At 55.1% G+C, this 16,432-nt stretch overlaps 25 non-coding genes across 25 annotated transcripts; all 25 read right to left on the reverse strand.

The window, feature by feature from the left end:
- Positions 1-538: 538 nt before the first annotated feature.
- LOC135646703 (5S ribosomal RNA) lies at positions 539-657 on the reverse strand. The gene has a single exon (XR_010499455.1). It is a non-coding gene; the product is annotated as a 5S ribosomal RNA (ribosomal RNA).
- Positions 658-1,203: 546 nt separating this feature from the next.
- Positions 1,204-1,322, reverse strand: LOC135646715 (5S ribosomal RNA). The gene has a single exon (XR_010499466.1). It is a non-coding gene; the product is annotated as a 5S ribosomal RNA (ribosomal RNA).
- Positions 1,323-1,868: 546 nt separating this feature from the next.
- LOC135646727 (5S ribosomal RNA) lies at positions 1,869-1,987 on the reverse strand. Its single transcript, XR_010499478.1, has one exon. It is a non-coding gene; the product is annotated as a 5S ribosomal RNA (ribosomal RNA).
- Positions 1,988-2,533: 546 nt separating this feature from the next.
- LOC135647230 (5S ribosomal RNA) lies at positions 2,534-2,652 on the reverse strand. Its single transcript, XR_010499971.1, has one exon. It is a non-coding gene; the product is annotated as a 5S ribosomal RNA (ribosomal RNA).
- A 546-nt stretch (positions 2,653-3,198) lies between these two features.
- On the reverse strand, positions 3,199-3,317 carry LOC135646738 (5S ribosomal RNA). Its single transcript, XR_010499489.1, has one exon. It is a non-coding gene; the product is annotated as a 5S ribosomal RNA (ribosomal RNA).
- A 546-nt stretch (positions 3,318-3,863) lies between these two features.
- Positions 3,864-3,982, reverse strand: LOC135646749 (5S ribosomal RNA). The gene has a single exon (XR_010499500.1). It is a non-coding gene; the product is annotated as a 5S ribosomal RNA (ribosomal RNA).
- A 546-nt stretch (positions 3,983-4,528) lies between these two features.
- LOC135646760 (5S ribosomal RNA) lies at positions 4,529-4,647 on the reverse strand. Its single transcript, XR_010499512.1, has one exon. It is a non-coding gene; the product is annotated as a 5S ribosomal RNA (ribosomal RNA).
- A 546-nt stretch (positions 4,648-5,193) lies between these two features.
- Positions 5,194-5,312, reverse strand: LOC135646771 (5S ribosomal RNA). The gene has a single exon (XR_010499525.1). It is a non-coding gene; the product is annotated as a 5S ribosomal RNA (ribosomal RNA).
- A 546-nt stretch (positions 5,313-5,858) lies between these two features.
- Positions 5,859-5,977, reverse strand: LOC135646782 (5S ribosomal RNA). Its single transcript, XR_010499538.1, has one exon. It is a non-coding gene; the product is annotated as a 5S ribosomal RNA (ribosomal RNA).
- A 546-nt stretch (positions 5,978-6,523) lies between these two features.
- Positions 6,524-6,642, reverse strand: LOC135646795 (5S ribosomal RNA). Its single transcript, XR_010499552.1, has one exon. It is a non-coding gene; the product is annotated as a 5S ribosomal RNA (ribosomal RNA).
- Positions 6,643-7,188: 546 nt separating this feature from the next.
- LOC135646806 (5S ribosomal RNA) lies at positions 7,189-7,307 on the reverse strand. The gene has a single exon (XR_010499563.1). It is a non-coding gene; the product is annotated as a 5S ribosomal RNA (ribosomal RNA).
- Positions 7,308-7,853: 546 nt separating this feature from the next.
- On the reverse strand, positions 7,854-7,972 carry LOC135647010 (5S ribosomal RNA). The gene has a single exon (XR_010499757.1). It is a non-coding gene; the product is annotated as a 5S ribosomal RNA (ribosomal RNA).
- Positions 7,973-8,518: 546 nt separating this feature from the next.
- LOC135646818 (5S ribosomal RNA) lies at positions 8,519-8,637 on the reverse strand. Its single transcript, XR_010499575.1, has one exon. It is a non-coding gene; the product is annotated as a 5S ribosomal RNA (ribosomal RNA).
- A 546-nt stretch (positions 8,638-9,183) lies between these two features.
- LOC135646830 (5S ribosomal RNA) lies at positions 9,184-9,302 on the reverse strand. The gene has a single exon (XR_010499586.1). It is a non-coding gene; the product is annotated as a 5S ribosomal RNA (ribosomal RNA).
- A 546-nt stretch (positions 9,303-9,848) lies between these two features.
- Positions 9,849-9,967, reverse strand: LOC135646841 (5S ribosomal RNA). The gene has a single exon (XR_010499597.1). It is a non-coding gene; the product is annotated as a 5S ribosomal RNA (ribosomal RNA).
- A 546-nt stretch (positions 9,968-10,513) lies between these two features.
- LOC135646853 (5S ribosomal RNA) lies at positions 10,514-10,632 on the reverse strand. The gene has a single exon (XR_010499608.1). It is a non-coding gene; the product is annotated as a 5S ribosomal RNA (ribosomal RNA).
- A 343-nt stretch (positions 10,633-10,975) lies between these two features.
- On the reverse strand, positions 10,976-11,094 carry LOC135646864 (5S ribosomal RNA). Its single transcript, XR_010499619.1, has one exon. It is a non-coding gene; the product is annotated as a 5S ribosomal RNA (ribosomal RNA).
- A 546-nt stretch (positions 11,095-11,640) lies between these two features.
- LOC135646875 (5S ribosomal RNA) lies at positions 11,641-11,759 on the reverse strand. Its single transcript, XR_010499630.1, has one exon. It is a non-coding gene; the product is annotated as a 5S ribosomal RNA (ribosomal RNA).
- Positions 11,760-12,305: 546 nt separating this feature from the next.
- LOC135647233 (5S ribosomal RNA) lies at positions 12,306-12,424 on the reverse strand. Its single transcript, XR_010499975.1, has one exon. It is a non-coding gene; the product is annotated as a 5S ribosomal RNA (ribosomal RNA).
- A 546-nt stretch (positions 12,425-12,970) lies between these two features.
- On the reverse strand, positions 12,971-13,089 carry LOC135646887 (5S ribosomal RNA). The gene has a single exon (XR_010499641.1). It is a non-coding gene; the product is annotated as a 5S ribosomal RNA (ribosomal RNA).
- A 546-nt stretch (positions 13,090-13,635) lies between these two features.
- LOC135647011 (5S ribosomal RNA) lies at positions 13,636-13,754 on the reverse strand. The gene has a single exon (XR_010499758.1). It is a non-coding gene; the product is annotated as a 5S ribosomal RNA (ribosomal RNA).
- Positions 13,755-14,300: 546 nt separating this feature from the next.
- Positions 14,301-14,419, reverse strand: LOC135646899 (5S ribosomal RNA). Its single transcript, XR_010499652.1, has one exon. It is a non-coding gene; the product is annotated as a 5S ribosomal RNA (ribosomal RNA).
- Positions 14,420-14,965: 546 nt separating this feature from the next.
- LOC135646293 (5S ribosomal RNA) lies at positions 14,966-15,084 on the reverse strand. Its single transcript, XR_010499050.1, has one exon. It is a non-coding gene; the product is annotated as a 5S ribosomal RNA (ribosomal RNA).
- A 546-nt stretch (positions 15,085-15,630) lies between these two features.
- On the reverse strand, positions 15,631-15,749 carry LOC135646912 (5S ribosomal RNA). The gene has a single exon (XR_010499664.1). It is a non-coding gene; the product is annotated as a 5S ribosomal RNA (ribosomal RNA).
- Positions 15,750-16,295: 546 nt separating this feature from the next.
- On the reverse strand, positions 16,296-16,414 carry LOC135646923 (5S ribosomal RNA). Its single transcript, XR_010499675.1, has one exon. It is a non-coding gene; the product is annotated as a 5S ribosomal RNA (ribosomal RNA).
- Between the last annotated feature and the right edge of the window lie 18 nt (positions 16,415-16,432).

The raw sequence follows: 16,432 nt of genomic DNA on the forward strand, positions 1-16,432 counted from the left end.
TGCGTCGTCCCTCGCCTTTGTGCACGTCGCGGACGGCGCATATCGACGACCGGAGCCCATTGCGCGCCCCGAAACCTCTCGAACGATCTCGGAATCGCCATCGTCGGATCTCTCCGATGCCCACGAGGCCGACCGCGTACCGGACACGGCAAGCGCGCGCCGAAACCATCGGGACTTTCTCGAACGAAATCGGAATCGCTATTGCGGCCCCATTCCGGAAAGCTCTCTCCGAGCCCCACGAGACTGACTGCGTAGCGGTCACGGCGAATTCCGAGGCCCAAAACCATCGCCTCGGAGGTCGACGGGAGAGGTTTTGGCCGCTCGGGGCGCAAAAAGGAGTGCAACACGAGGACTTCCCATGGGGTCACCCATCCTGGAACCATACATGTCTGATCATTGTATGTTTACGAAGAAATTTTTAGATGATGACTTCATTTACATGTTAATGACACATTTACTGTTGGCCATGATGCTGGAAAAATTGAAAAGCTTAAAGGAGAGTTTTAAGTAAGTCTTTTGGCCGCTCGGGGCGCAAAAAGGAGTGCAACACGAGGACTTCCCAGGGGGTCACCCATCCTAGTACTACTCTCGCCCAAGCACGCTTAACTTCGGAGTTCTGATGGGATCCGGTGCTTTAGTGCTGGTATGATCGCACTCGTTTTGTGTGCGTCGTCCCTCGCCTTTGTGCACGTCGCGGACGGCGCATATCGACGACCGGAGCCCATTGCGCGCCCCGAAACCTCTCGAACGATCTCGGAATCGCCATCGTCGGATCTCTCCGATGCCCACGAGGCCGACCGCGTACCGGACACGGCAAGCGCGCGCCGAAACCATCGGGACTTTCTCGAACGAACTCGGAATCGCTATTGCGGCCCCATTCCGGAAAGCTCTCTCCGAGCCCCACGAGACTGACTGCGTAGCGGTCACGGCGAATTCCGAGGCCCAAAACCATCGCCTCGGAGGTCGACGGGAGAGGTTTTGGCCGCTCGGGGCGCAAAAAGGAGTGCAACACGAGGACTTCCCATGGGGTCACCCATCCTGGAACCATACATGTCTGATCATTGTATGTTTACGAAGAAATTTTTAGATGATGACTTCATTTACATGTTAATGACACATTTACTGTTGGCCATGATGCTGGAAAAATTGAAAAGCTTAAAGGAGAGTTTTAAGTAAGTCTTTTGGCCGCTCGGGGCGCAAAAAGGAGTGCAACACGAGGACTTCCCAGGGGGTCACCCATCCTAGTACTACTCTCGCCCAAGCACGCTTAACTTCGGAGTTCTGATGGGATCCGGTGCTTTAGTGCTGGTATGATCGCACTCGTTTTGTGTGCGTCGTCCCTCGCCTTTGTGCACGTCGCGGACGGCGCATATCGACGACCGGAGCCCATTGCGCGCCCCGAAACCTCTCGAACGATCTCGGAATCGCCATCGTCGGATCTCTCCGATGCCCACGAGGCCGACCGCGTACCGGACACGGCAAGCGCGCGCCGAAACCATCGGGACTTTCTCGAACGAACTCGGAATCGCTATTGCGGCCCCATTCCGGAAAGCTCTCTCCGAGCCCCACGAGACTGACTGCGTAGCGGTCACGGCGAATTCCGAGGCCCAAAACCATCGCCTCGGAGGTCGACGGGAGAGGTTTTGGCCGCTCGGGGCGCAAAAAGGAGTGCAACACGAGGACTTCCCATGGGGTCACCCATCCTGGAACCATACATGTCTGATCATTGTATGTTTACGAAGAAATTTTTAGATGATGACTTCATTTACATGTTAATGACACATTTACTGTTGGCCATGATGCTGGAAAAATTGAAAAGCTTAAAGGAGAGTTTTAAGTAAGTCTTTTGGCCGCTCGGGGCGCAAAAAGGAGTGCAACACGAGGACTTCCCAGGGGGTCACCCATCCTAGTACTACTCTCGCCCAAGCACGCTTAACTTCGGAGTTCTGATGGGATCCGGTGCTTTAGTGCTGGTATGATCGCACTCGTTTTGTGTGCGTCGTCCCTCGCCTTTGTGCACGTCGCGGACGGCGCATATCGACGACCGGAGCCCATTGCGCGCCCCGAAACCTCTCGAACGATCTCGGAATCGCCATCGTCGGATCTCTCCGATGCCCACGAGGCCGACCGCGTACCGGACACGGCAAGCGCGCGCCGAAACCATCGGGACTTTCTCGAACGAAATCGGAATCGCTATTGCGGCCCCATTCCGGAAAGCTCTCTCCGAGCCCCACGAGACTGACTGCGTAGCGGTCACGGCGAATTCCGAGGCCCAAAACCATCGCCTCGGAGGTCGACGGGAGAGGTTTTGGCCGCTCGGGGCGCAAAAAGGAGTGCAACACGAGGACTTCCCATGGGGTCACCCATCCTGGAACCATACATGTCTGATCATTGTATGTTTACGAAGAAATTTTTAGATGATGACTTCATTTACATGTTAATGACACATTTACTGTTGGCCATGATGCTGGAAAAATTGAAAAGCTTAAAGGAGAGTTTTAAGTAAGTCTTTTGGCCGCTCGAGGCGCAAAAAGGAGTGCAACACGAGGACTTCCCAGGGGGTCACCCATCCTAGTACTACTCTCGCCCAAGCACGCTTAACTTCGGAGTTCTGATGGGATCCGATTCTTTAGTGCTGGTATGATCGCACTCGTTTTGTGTGCGTCGTCCCTCGCCTTTGTGCACGTCGCGGACGGCGCATATCGACGACCGGAGCCCATTGCGCGCCCCGAAACCTCTCGAACGAACTCGGAATCGCCATCGTCGGATCTCTCCGATGCCCACGAGGCCGACCGCGTACCGGACACGGCAAGCGCGCACCGAAACCATCGGGACTTTCTCGAACGAACTCGGAATCGCTATTGCGGCCCCATTCCGGAAAGCTCTCTCCGAGCCCCACGAGACTGACTGCGTAGCGGTCACGGCGAATTCTGAGGCCCAAAACCATCGCCTCGGAGGTCGACGGGAGAGGTTTTGGCCGCTCGGGGCGCAAAAAGGAGTGCAACACGAGGACTTCCCATGGGGTCACCCATCCTGGAACCATACATGTCTGATCATTGTATGTTTACGAAGAAATTTTTAGATGATGACTTCATTTACATGTTAATGACACATTTACTGTTGGCCATGATGCTGGAAAAATTGAAAAGCTTAAAGGAGAGTTTTAAGTAAGTCTTTTGGCCGCTCGGGGCGCAAAAAGGAGTGCAACACGAGGACTTCCCAGGGGGTCACCCATCCTAGTACTACTCTCGCCCAAGCACGCTTAACTTCGGAGTTCTGATGGGATCCGGTGCTTTAGTGCTGGTATGATCGCACTCGTTTTGTGTGCGTCGTCCCTCGCCTTTGTGCACGTCGCGGACGGCGCATATCGACGACCGGAGCCCATTGCGCGCCCCGAAACCTCTCGAACGATCTCGGAATCGCCATCGTCGGATCTCTCCGATGCCCACGAGGCCGACCGCGTACCGGACACGGCAAGCGCGCGCCGAAACCATCGGGACTTTCTCGAACGAAATCGGAATCGCTATTGCGGCCCCATTCCGGAAAGCTCTCTCCGAGCCCCACGAGACTGACTGCGTAGCGGTCACGGCGAATTCCGAGGCCCAAAACCATCGCCTCGGAGGTCGACGGGAGAGGTTTTGGCCGCTCGGGGCGCAAAAAGGAGTGCAACACGAGGACTTCCCATGGGGTCACCCATCCTGGAACCATACATGTCTGATCATTGTATGTTTACGAAGAAATTTTTAGATGATGACTTCATTTACATGTTAATGACACATTTACTGTTGGCCATGATGCTGGAAAAATTGAAAAGCTTAAAGGAGAGTTTTAAGTAAGTCTTTTGGCCGCTCGGGGCGCAAAAAGGAGTGCAACACGAGGACTTCCCAGGGGGTCACCCATCCTAGTACTACTCTCGCCCAAGCACGCTTAACTTCGGAGTTCTGATGGGATCCGGTGCTTTAGTGCTGGTATGATCGCACTCGTTTTGTGTGCGTCGTCCCTCGCCTTTGTGCACGTCGCGGACGGCGCATATCGACGACCGGAGCCCATTGCGCGCCCCGAAACCTCTCGAACGATCTCGGAATCGCCATCGTCGGATCTCTCCGATGCCCACGAGGCCGACCGCGTACCGGACACGGCAAGCGCGCGCCGAAACCATCGGGACTTTCTCGAACGAACTCGGAATCGCTATTGCGGCCCCATTCCGGAAAGCTCTCTCCGAGCCCCACGAGACTGACTGCGTAGCGGTCACGGCGAATTCCGAGGCCCAAAACCATCGCCTCGGAGGTCGACGGGAGAGGTTTTGGCCGCTCGGGGCGCAAAAAGGAGTGCAACACGAGGACTTCCCATGGGGTCACCCATCCTGGAACCATACATGTCTGATCATTGTATGTTTACGAAGAAATTTTTAGATGATGACTTCATTTACATGTTAATGACACATTTACTGTTGGCCATGATGCTGGAAAAATTGAAAAGCTTAAAGGAAAGTTTTAAGTAAGTCTTTTGGCCGCTCGGGGCGCAAAAAGGAGTGCAACACGAGGACTTCCCAGGGGGTCACCCATCCTAGTACTACTCTCGCCCAAGCACGCTTAACTTCGGAGTTCTGATGGGATCCGGTGCTTTAGTGCTGGTATGATCGCACTCGTTTTGTGTGCGTCGTCCCTCGCCTTTGTGCACGTCGCGGACGGCGCATATCGACGACCGGAGCCCATTGCGCGCCCCGAAACCTCTCGAACGATCTCGGAATCGCCATCGTCGGATCTCTCCGATGCCCACGAGGCCGACCGCGTACCGGACACGGCAAGCGCGCGCCGAAACCATCGGGACTTTCTCGAACGAACTCGGAATCGCTATTGCGGCCCCATTCCGGAAAGCTCTCTCCGAGCCCCACGAGACTGACTGCGTAGCGGTCACGGCGAATTCCGAGGCCCAAAACCATCGCCTCGGAGGTCGACGGGAGAGGTTTTGGCCGCTCGGGGCGCAAAAAGGAGTGCAACACGAGGACTTCCCATGGGGTCACCCATCCTGGAACCATACATGTCTGATCATTGTATGTTTACGAAGAAATTTTTAGATGATGACTTCATTTACATGTTAATGACACATTTACTGTTGGCCATGATGCTGGAAAAATTGAAAAGCTTAAAGGAGAGTTTTAAGTAAGTCTTTTGGCCGCTCGGGGCGCAAAAAGGAGTGCAACACGAGGACTTCCCAGGGGGTCACCCATCCTAGTACTACTCTCGCCCAAGCACGCTTAACTTCGGAGTTCTGATGGGATCCGGTGCTTTAGTGCTGGTATGATCGCACTCGTTTTGTGTGCGTCGTCCCTCGCCTTTGTGCACGTCGCGGACGGCGCATATCGACGACCGGAGCCCATTGCGCGCCCCGAAACCTCTCGAACGATCTCGGAATCGCCATCGTCGGATCTCTCCGATGCCCACGAGGCCGACCGCGTACCGGACACGGCAAGCGCGCGCCGAAACCATCGGGACTTTCTCGAACGAAATCGGAATCGCTATTGCGGCCCCATTCCGGAAAGCTCTCTCCGAGCCCCACGAGACTGACTGCGTAGCGGTCACGGCGAATTCCGAGGCCCAAAACCATCGCCTCGGAGGTCGACGGGAGAGGTTTTGGCCGCTCGGGGCGCAAAAAGGAGTGCAACACGAGGACTTCCCATGGGGTCACCCATCCTGGAACCATACATGTCTGATCATTGTATGTTTACGAAGAAATTTTTAGATGATGACTTCATTTACATGTTAATGACACATTTACTGTTGGCCATGATGCTGGAAAAATTGAAAAGCTTAAAGGAGAGTTTTAAGTAAGTCTTTTGGCCGCTCGGGGCGCAAAAAGGAGTGCAACACGAGGACTTCCCAGGGGGTCACCCATCCTAGTACTACTCTCGCCCAAGCACGCTTAACTTCGGAGTTCTGATGGGATCCGGTGCTTTAGTGCTGGTATGATCGCACTCGTTTTGTGTGCGTCGTCCCTCGCCTTTGTGCACGTCGCGGACGGCGCATATCGACGACCGGAGCCCATTGCGCGCCCCGAAACCTCTCGAACGATCTCGGAATCGCCATCGTCGGATCTCTCCGATGCCCACGAGGCCGACCGCGTACCGGACACGGCAAGCGCGCGCCGAAACCATCGGGACTTTCTCGAACGAACTCGGAATCGCTATTGCGGCCCCATTCCGGAAAGCTCTCTCCGAGCCCCACGAGACTGACTGCGTAGCGGTCACGGCGAATTCCGAGGCCCAAAACCATCGCCTCGGAGGTCGACGGGAGAGGTTTTGGCCGCTCGGGGCGCAAAAAGGAGTGCAACACGAGGACTTCCCATGGGGTCACCCATCCTGGAACCATACATGTCTGATCATTGTATGTTTACGAAGAAATTTTTAGATGATGACTTCATTTACATGTTAATGACACATTTACTGTTGGCCATGATGCTGGAAAAATTGAAAAGCTTAAAGGAGAGTTTTAAGTAAGTCTTTTGGCCGCTCGGGGCGCAAAAAGGAGTGCAACACGAGGACTTCCCAGGGGGTCACCCATCCTAGTACTACTCTCGCCCAAGCACGCTTAACTTCGGAGTTCTGATGGGATCCGGTGCTTTAGTGCTGGTATGATCGCACTCGTTTTGTGTGCGTCGTCCCTCGCCTTTGTGCACGTCGCGGACGGCGCATATCGACGACCGGAGCCCATTGCGCGCCCCGAAACCTCTCGAACGATCTCGGAATCGCCATCGTCGGATCTCTCCGATGCCCACGAGGCCGACCGCGTACCGGACACGGCAAGCGCGCGCCGAAACCATCGGGACTTTCTCGAACGAACTCGGAATCGCTATTGCGGCCCCATTCCGGAAAGCTCTCTCCGAGCCCCACGAGACTGACTGCGTAGCGGTCACGGCGAATTCCGAGGCCCAAAACCATCGCCTCGGAGGTCGACGGGAGAGGTTTTGGCCGCTCGGGGCGCAAAAAGGAGTGCAACACGAGGACTTCCCATGGGGTCACCCATCCTGGAACCATACATGTCTGATCATTGTATGTTTACGAAGAAATTTTTAGATGATGACTTCATTTACATGTTAATGACACATTTACTGTTGGCCATGATGCTGGAAAAATTGAAAAGCTTAAAGGAGAGTTTTAAGTAAGTCTTTTGGCCGCTCGGGGCGCAAAAAGGAGTGCAACACGAGGACTTCCCAGGGGGTCACCCATCCTAGTACTACTCTCGCCCAAGCACGCTTAACTTCGGAGTTCTGATGGGATCCGGTGCTTTAGTGCTGGTATGATCGCACTCGTTTGGTTTGCGTCGTCCCTCGCCTTTGTGCACGTCGCGGACGGCGCATATCGACGACCGGAGCCCATTGCGCGCCCCGAAACCTCTCGAACGATCTCGGAATCGCCATCGTCGGATCTCTCCGATGCCCACGAGGCCGACCGCGTACCGGACACGGCAAGCGCGCGCCGAAACCATCGGGACTTTCTCGAACGAAATCGGAATCGCTATTGCGGCCCCATTCCGGAAAGCTCTCTCCGAGCCCCACGAGACTGACTGCGTAGCGGTCACGGCGAATTCCGAGGCCCAAAACCATCGCCTCGGAGGTCGACGGGAGAGGTTTTGGCCGCTCGGGGCGCAAAAAGGAGTGCAACACGAGGACTTCCCATGGGGTCACCCATCCTGGAACCATACATGTCTGATCATTGTATGTTTACGAAGAAATTTTTAGATGATGACTTCATTTACATGTTAATGACACATTTACTGTTGGCCATGATGCTGGAAAAATTGAAAAGCTTAAAGGAGAGTTTTAAGTAAGTCTTTTGGCCGCTCGGGGCGCAAAAAGGAGTGCAACACGAGGACTTCCCAGGGGGTCACCCATCCTAGTACTACTCTCGCCCAAGCACGCTTAACTTCGGAGTTTTGATGGGATCCGGTGCTTTAGTGCTGGTATGATCGCACTCGTTTTGTGTGCGTCGTCCCTCGCCTTTGTGCACGTCGCGGACGGCGCATATCGACGACCGGAGCCCATTGCGCGCCCCGAAACCTCTCGAACGATCTCGGAATCGCCATCGTCGGATCTCTCCGATGCCCACGAGGCCGACCGCGTACCGGACACGGCAAGCGCGCGCCGAAACCATCGGGACTTTCTCGAACGAACTCGGAATCGCTATTGCGGCCCCATTCCGGAAAGCTCTCTCCGAGCCCCACGAGACTGACTGCGTAGCGGTCACGGCGAATTCCGAGGCCCAAAACCATCGCCTCGGAGGTCGACGGGAGAGGTTTTGGCCGCTCGGGGCGCAAAAAGGAGTGCAACACGAGGACTTCCCATGGGGTCACCCATCCTGGAACCATACATGTCTGATCATTGTATGTTTACGAAGAAATTTTTAGATGATGACTTCATTTACATGTTAATGACACATTTACTGTTGGCCATGATGCTGGAAAAATTGAAAAGCTTAAAGGAAAGTTTTAAGTAAGTCTTTTGGCCGCTCGGGGCGCAAAAAGGAGTGCAACACGAGGACTTCCCAGGGGGTCACCCATCCTAGTACTACTCTCGCCCAAGCACGCTTAACTTCGGAGTTCTGATGGGATCCGGTGCTTTAGTGCTGGTATGATCGCACTCGTTTTGTGTGCGTCGTCCCTCGCCTTTGTGCACGTCGCGGACGGCGCATATCGACGACCGGAGCCCATTGCGCGCCCCGAAACCTCTCGAACGATCTCGGAATCGCCATCGTCGGATCTCTCCGATGCCCACGAGGCCGACCGCGTACCGGACACGGCAAGCGCGCGCCGAAACCATCGGGACTTTCTCGAACGAAATCGGAATCGCTATTGCGGCCCCATTCCGGAAAGCTCTCTCCGAGCCCCACGAGACTGACTGCGTAGCGGTCACGGCGAATTCCGAGGCCCAAAACCATCGCCTCGGAGGTCGACGGGAGAGGTTTTGGCCGCTCGGGGCGCAAAAAGGAGTGCAACACGAGGACTTCCCATGGGGTCACCCATCCTGGAACCATACATGTCTGATCATTGTATGTTTACGAAGAAATTTTTAGATGATGACTTCATTTACATGTTAATGACACATTTACTGTTGGCCATGATGCTGGAAAAATTGAAAAGCTTAAAGGAGAGTTTTAAGTAAGTCTTTTGGCCGCTCGGGGCGCAAAAAGGAGTGCAACACGAGGACTTCCCAGGGGGTCACCCATCCTAGTACTACTCTCGCCCAAGCACGCTTAACTTCGGAGTTCTGATGGGATCCGGTGCTTTAGTGCTGGTATGATCGCACTCGTTTTGTGTGCGTCGTCCCTCGCCTTTGTGCACGTCGCGGACGGCGCATATCGACGACCGGAGCCCATTGCGCGCCCCGAAACCTCTCGAACGATCTCGGAATCGCCATCGTCGGATCTCTCCGATGCCCACGAGGCCGACCGCGTACCGGACACGGCAAGCGCGCGCCGAAACCATCGGGACTTTCTCGAACGAACTCGGAATCGCTATTGCGGCCCCATTCCGGAAAGCTCTCTCCGAGCCCCACGAGACTGACTGCGTAGCGGTCACGGCGAATTCCGAGGCCCAAAACCATCGCCTCGGAGGTCGACGGGAGAGGTTTTGGCCGCTCGGGGCGCAAAAAGGAGTGCAACACGAGGACTTCCCATGGGGTCACCCATCCTGGAACCATACATGTCTGATCATTGTATGTTTACGAAGAAATTTTTAGATGATGACTTCATTTACATGTTAATGACACATTTACTGTTGGCCATGATGCTGGAAAAATTGAAAAGCTTAAAGGAGAGTTTTAAGTAAGTCTTTTGGCCGCTCGGGGCGCAAAAAGGAGTGCAACACGAGGACTTCCCAGGGGGTCACCCATCCTAGTACTACTCTCGCCCAAGCACGCTTAACTTCGGAGTTCTGATGGGATCCGGTGCTTTAGTGCTGGTATGATCGCACTCGTTTTGTGTGCGTCGTCCCTCGCCTTTGTGCACGTCGCGGACGGCGCATATCGACGACCGGAGCCCATTGCGCGCCCCGAAACCTCTCGAACGATCTCGGAATCGCCATCGTCGGATCTCTCCGATGCTCACGAGGCCGACCGCGTACCGGACACGGCAAGCGCGCGCCGAAACCATCGGGACTTTCTCGAACGAACTCGGAATCGCTATTGCGGCCCCATTCCGGAAAGCTCTCTCCGAGCCCCACGAGACTGACTGCGTAGCGGTCACGGCGAATTCCGAGGCCCAAAACCATCGCCTCGGAGGTCGACGGGAGAGGTTTTGGCCGCTCGGGGCGCAAAAAGGAGTGCAACACGAGGACTTCCCATGGGGTCACCCATCCTGGAACCATACATGTCTGATCATTGTATGTTTACGAAGAAATTTTTAGATGATGACTTCATTTACATGTTAATGACACATTTACTGTTGGCCATGATGCTGGAAAAATTGAAAAGCTTAAAGGAGAGTTTTAAGTAAGTCTTTTGGCCGCTCGGGGCGCAAAAAGGAGTGCAACACGAGGACTTCCCAGGGGGTCACCCATCCTAGTACTACTCTCGCCCAAGCACGCTTAACTTCGGAGTTCTGATGGGATCCGGTGCTTTAGTGCTGGTATGATCGCACTCGTTTTGTGTGCGTCGTCCCTCGCCTTTGTGCACGTCGCGGACGGCGCATATCGACGACCGGAGCCCATTGCGCGCCCCGAAACCTCTCGAACGATCTCGGAATCGCCATCGTCGGATCTCTCCGATGCCCACGAGGCCGACCGCGTACCGGACACGGCAAGCGCGCGCCGAAACCATCGGGACTTTCTCGAACGAACTCGGAATCGCTATTGCGGCCCCATTCCGGAAAGCTCTCTCCGAGCCCCACGAGACTGACTGCGTAGCGGTCACGGCGAATTCCGAGGCCCAAAACCATCGCCTCGGAGGTCGACGGGAGAGGTTTTGGCCGCTCGGGGCGCAAAAAGGAGTGCAACACGAGGACTTCCCAGGGGGTCACCCATCCTAGTACTACTCTCGCCCAAGCACGCTTAACTTCGGAGTTCTGATGGGATCCGGTGCTTTAGTGCTGGTATGATCGCACTCGTTTTGTGTGCGTCGTCCCTCGCCTTTGTGCACGTCGCGGACGGCGCATATCGACGACCGGAGCCCATTGCGCGCCCCGAAACCTCTCGAACGATCTCGGAATCGCCATCGTCGGATCTCTCCGATGCCCACGAGGCCGACCGCGTACCGGACACGGCAAGCGCGCGCCGAAACCATCGGGACTTTCTCGAACGAACTCGGAATCGCTATTGCGGCCCCATTCCGGAAAGCTCTCTCCGAGCCCCACGAGACTGACTGCGTAGCGGTCACGGCGAATTCCGAGGCCCAAAACCATCGCCTCGGAGGTCGACGGGAGAGGTTTTGGCCGCTCGGGGCGCAAAAAGGAGTGCAACACGAGGACTTCCCATGGGGTCACCCATCCTGGAACCATACATGTCTGATCATTGTATGTTTACGAAGAAATTTTTAGATGATGACTTCATTTACATGTTAATGACACATTTACTGTTGGCCATGATGCTGGAAAAATTGAAAAGCTTAAAGGAGAGTTTTAAGTAAGTCTTTTGGCCGCTCGGGGCGCAAAAAGGAGTGCAACACGAGGACTTCCCAGGGGGTCACCCATCCTAGTACTACTCTCGCCCAAGCACGCTTAACTTCGGAGTTCTGATGGGATCCGGTGCTTTAGTGCTGGTATGATCGCACTCGTTTTGTGTGCGTCGTCCCTCGCCTTTGTGCACGTCGCGGACGGCGCATATCGACGACCGGAGCCCATTGCGCACCCCGAAACCTCTCGAACGATCTCGGAATCGCCATCGTCGGATCTCTCCGATGCCCACGAGGCCGACCGCGTACCGGACACGGCAAGCGCGCGCCGAAACCATCGGGACTTTCTCGAACGAACTCGGAATCGCTATTGCGGCCCCATTCCGGAAAGCTCTCTCCGAGCCCCACGAGACTGACTGCGTAGCGGTCACGGCGAATTCCGAGGCCCAAAACCATCGCCTCGGAGGTCGACGGGAGAGGTTTTGGCCGCTCGGGGCGCAAAAAGGAGTGCAACACGAGGACTTCCCATGGGGTCACCCATCCTGGAACCATACATGTCTGATCATTGTATGTTTACGAAGAAATTTTTAGATGATGACTTCATTTACATGTTAATGACACATTTACTGTTGGCCATGATGCTGGAAAAATTGAAAAGCTTAAAGGAGAGTTTTAAGTAAGTCTTTTGGCCGCTCGGGGCGCAAAAAGGAGTGCAACACGAGGACTTCCCAAGGGGTCACCCATCCTAGTACTACTCTCGCCCAAGCACGCTTAACTTCGGAGTTCTGATGGGATCCTGTGCTTTAGTGCTGGTATGATCGCTCTCGTTTTGTGTGCGTCGTCCCTCGCCTTTGTGCACGTCGCGGACGGCGCATATCGACGACCGGAGCCCATTGCGCGCCCCGAAACCTCTCGAACGATCTCGGAATCGCCATCGTCGGATCTCTCCGATGCCCACGAGGCCGACCGCGTACCGGACACGGCAAGCGCGCGCCGAAACCATCGGGACTTTCTCGAACGAACTCGGAATCGCTATTGCGGCCCCATTCCGGAAAGCTCTCTCCGAGCCCCACGAGACTGACTGCGTAGCGGTCACGGCGAATTCCGAGGCCCAAAACCATCGCCTCGGAGGTCGACGGGAGAGGTTTTGGCCGCTCGGGGCGCAAAAAGGAGTGCAACACGAGGACTTCCCATGGGGTCACCCATCCTGGAACCATACATGTCTGATCATTGTATGTTTACGAAGAAATTTTTAGATGATGACTTCATTTACATGTTAATGACACATTTACTGTTGGCCATGATGCTGGAAAAATTGAAAAGCTTAAAGGAGAGTTTTAAGTAAGTCTTTTGGCCGCTCGGGGCGCAAAAAGGAGTGCAACACGAGGACTTCCCAGGGGGTCACCCATCCTAGTACTACTCTCGCCCAAGCACGCTTAACTTCGGAGTTCTGATGGGATCCGGTGCTTTAGTGCTGGTATGATCGCACTCGTTTTGTGTGCGTCGTCCCTCGCCTTTGTGCACGTCGCGGACGGCGCATATCGACGACCGGAGCCCATTGCGCGCCCCGAAACCTCTCGAACGATCTCGGAATCGCCATCGTCGGATCTCTCCGATGCCCACGAGGCCGACCGCGTACCGGACACGGCAAGCGCGCGCCGAAACCATCGGGACTTTCTCGAACGAAATCGGAATCGCTATTGCGGCCCCATTCCGGAAAGCTCTCTCCGAGCCCCACGAGACTGACTGCGTAGCGGTCACGGCGAATTCCGAGGCCCAAAACCATCGCCTCGGAGGTCGACGGGAGAGGTTTTGGCCGCTCGGGGCGCAAAAAGGAGTGCAACACGAGGACTTCCCATGGGGTCACCCATCCTGGAACCATACATGTCTGATCATTGTATGTTTACGAAGAAATTTTTAGATGATGACTTCATTTACATGTTAATGACACATTTACTATTGGCCATGATGCTGGAAAAATTGAAAAGCTTAAAGGAGAGTTTTAAGTAAGTCTTTTGGCCGCTCGGGGCGCAAAAAGGAGTGCAACACGAGGACTTCCCAGGGGGTCACCCATCCTAGTACTACTCTCGCCCAAGCACGCTTAACTTCGGAGTTTTGATGGGATCCGGTGCTTTAGTGCTGGTATGATCGCACTCGTTTTGTGTGCGTCGTCCCTCGCCTTTGTGCACGTCGCGGACGGCGCATATCGACGACCGGAGCCCATTGCGCGCCCCGAAACCTCTCGAACGATCTCGGAATCGCCATCGTCGGATCTCTCCGATGCCCACGAGGCCGACCGCGTACCGGACACGGCAAGCGCGCGCCGAAACCATCGGGACTTTCTCGAACGAACTCGGAATCGCTATTGCGGCCCCATTCCGGAAAGCTCTCTCCGAGCCCCACGAGACTGACTGCGTAGCGGTCACGGCGAATTCCGAGGCCCAAAACCATCGCCTCGGAGGTCGACGGGAGAGGTTTTGGCCGCTCGGGGCGCAAAAAGGAGTGCAACACGAGGACTTCCCATGGGGTCACCCATCCTGGAACCATACATGTCTGATCATTGTATGTTTACGAAGAAATTTTTAGATGATGACTTCATTTACATGTTAATGACACATTTACTGTTGGCCATGATGCTGGAAAAATTGAAAAGCTTAAAGGAAAGTTTTAAGTAAGTCTTTTGGCCGCTCGGGGCGCAAAAAGGAGTGCAACACGAGGACTTCCCAGGGGGTCACCCATCCTAGTACTACTCTCGCCCAAGCACGCTTAACTTCGGAGTTCTGATGGGATCCGGTGCTTTAGTGCTGGTATGATCGCACTCGTTTTGTGTGCGTCGTCCCTCGCCTTTGTGCACGTCGCGGACGGCGCATATCGACGACCGGAGCCCATTGCGCGCCCCGAAACCTCTCGAACGATCTCGGAATCGCCATCGTCGGATCTCTCCGATGCCCACGAGGCCGACCGCGTACCGGACACGGCAAGCGCGCGCCGAAACCATCGGGACTTTCTCGAACGAACTCGGAATCGCTATTGCGGCCCCATTCCGGAAAGCTCTCTCCGAGCCCCACGAGACTGACTGCGTAGCGGTCACGGCGAATTCCGAGGCCCAAAACCATCGCCTCGGAGGTCGACGGGAGAGGTTTTGGCCGCTCGGGGCGCAAAAAGGAGTGCAACACGAGGACTTCCCATGGGGTCACCCATCCTGGAACCATACATGTCTGATCATTGTATGTTTACGAAGAAATTTTTAGATGATGACTTCATTTACATGTTAATGACACATTTACTGTTGGCCATGATGCTGGAAAAATTGAAAAGCTTAAAGGAGAGTTTTAAGTAAGTCTTTTGGCCGCTCGGGGCGCAAAAAGGGGTGCAACACGAGGACTTCCCAGGGGGTCACCCATCCTAGTACTACTCTCGCCCAAGCACGCTTAACTTCGGAGTTCTGATGGGATCCGGTGCTTTAGTGCTGGTATGATCGCACTCATTTTGTGTGCGTCGTCCCTCGCCTTTGTGCACGTCGCGGACGGCGCATATCGACGACCGGAGCCCATTGCGCGCCCCGAAACCTCTCGAACGATCTCGGAATCGCCATCGTCGGATCTCTCCGATGCCCACGAGGCCGACCGCGTACCGGACACGGCAAGCGCGCGCCGAAACCATCGGGACTTTCTCGAACGAACTCGGAATCGCTATTGCGGCCCCATTCCGGAAAGCTCTCTCCGAGCCCCACGAGACTGACTGCGTAGCGGTCACGGCGAATTCCGAGGCCCAAAACCATCGCCTCGGAGGTCGACGGGAGAGGTTTTGGCCGCTCGGGGCGCAAAAAGGAGTGCAACACGAGGACTTCCCATGGGGTCACCCATCCTGGAACCATACATGTCTGATCATTGTATGTTTACGAAGAAATTTTTAGATGATGACTTCATTTACATGTTAATGACACATTTACTGTTGGCCATGATGCTGGAAAAATTGAAAAGCTTAAAGGAGAGTTTTAAGTAAGTCTTTTGGCCGCTCGGGGCGCAAAAAGGAGTGCAACACGAGGACTTCCCAGGGGGTCACCCATCCTAGTACTACTCTCGCCCAAGCACGCTTAACTTCGGAGTTCTGATGGGATCCGGTGCTTTAGTGCTGGTATGATCGCACTCGTTTTGTGTGCGTCGTCCCTCGCCTTTGTGCACGTCGCGGACGGCGCATATCGACGACCGGAGCCCATTGCGCGCCCCGAAACCTCTCGAACGATCTCGGAATCGCCATCGTCGGATCTCTCCGATGCCCACGAGGCCGACCGCGTACCGGACACGGCAAGCGCGCGCCGAAACCATCGGGACTTTCTCGAACGAACTCGGAATCGCTATTGCGGCCCCATTCCGGAAAGCTCTCTCCGAGCCCCACGAGACTGACTGCGTAGCGGTCACGGCGAATTCCGAGGCCCAAAACCATCGCCTCGGAGGTCGACGGGAGAGGTTTTGGCCGCTCGGGGCGCAAAAAGGAGTGCAACACGAGGACTTCCCATGGGGTCACCCATCCTGGAACCATACATGTCTGATCATTGTATGTTTACGAAGAAATTTTTAGATGATGACTTCATTTACATGTTAATGACACATTTACTGTTGGCCATGATGCTGGAAAAATTGAAAAGCTTAAAGGAGAGTTTTAAGTAAGTCTTTTGGCCGCTCGGGGCGCAAAAAGGAGTGCAACACGAGGACTTCCCAGGGGGTCACCCATCCTAGTACTACTCTCGCCCAAGCACGCTTAACTTCGGAGTTCTGATGGGATCCGGTGCTTTAGTGCTGGTATGATCGCACTCGTTTTGTGTGCGTCGTCC

The sequence above is a fragment of the Musa acuminata genome, chromosome BXJ3-8 (assembly GCF_036884655.1).
Source record: "Musa acuminata AAA Group cultivar baxijiao chromosome BXJ3-8, Cavendish_Baxijiao_AAA, whole genome shotgun sequence".
Lineage (NCBI taxonomy): Eukaryota > Viridiplantae > Streptophyta > Magnoliopsida > Zingiberales > Musaceae > Musa > Musa acuminata.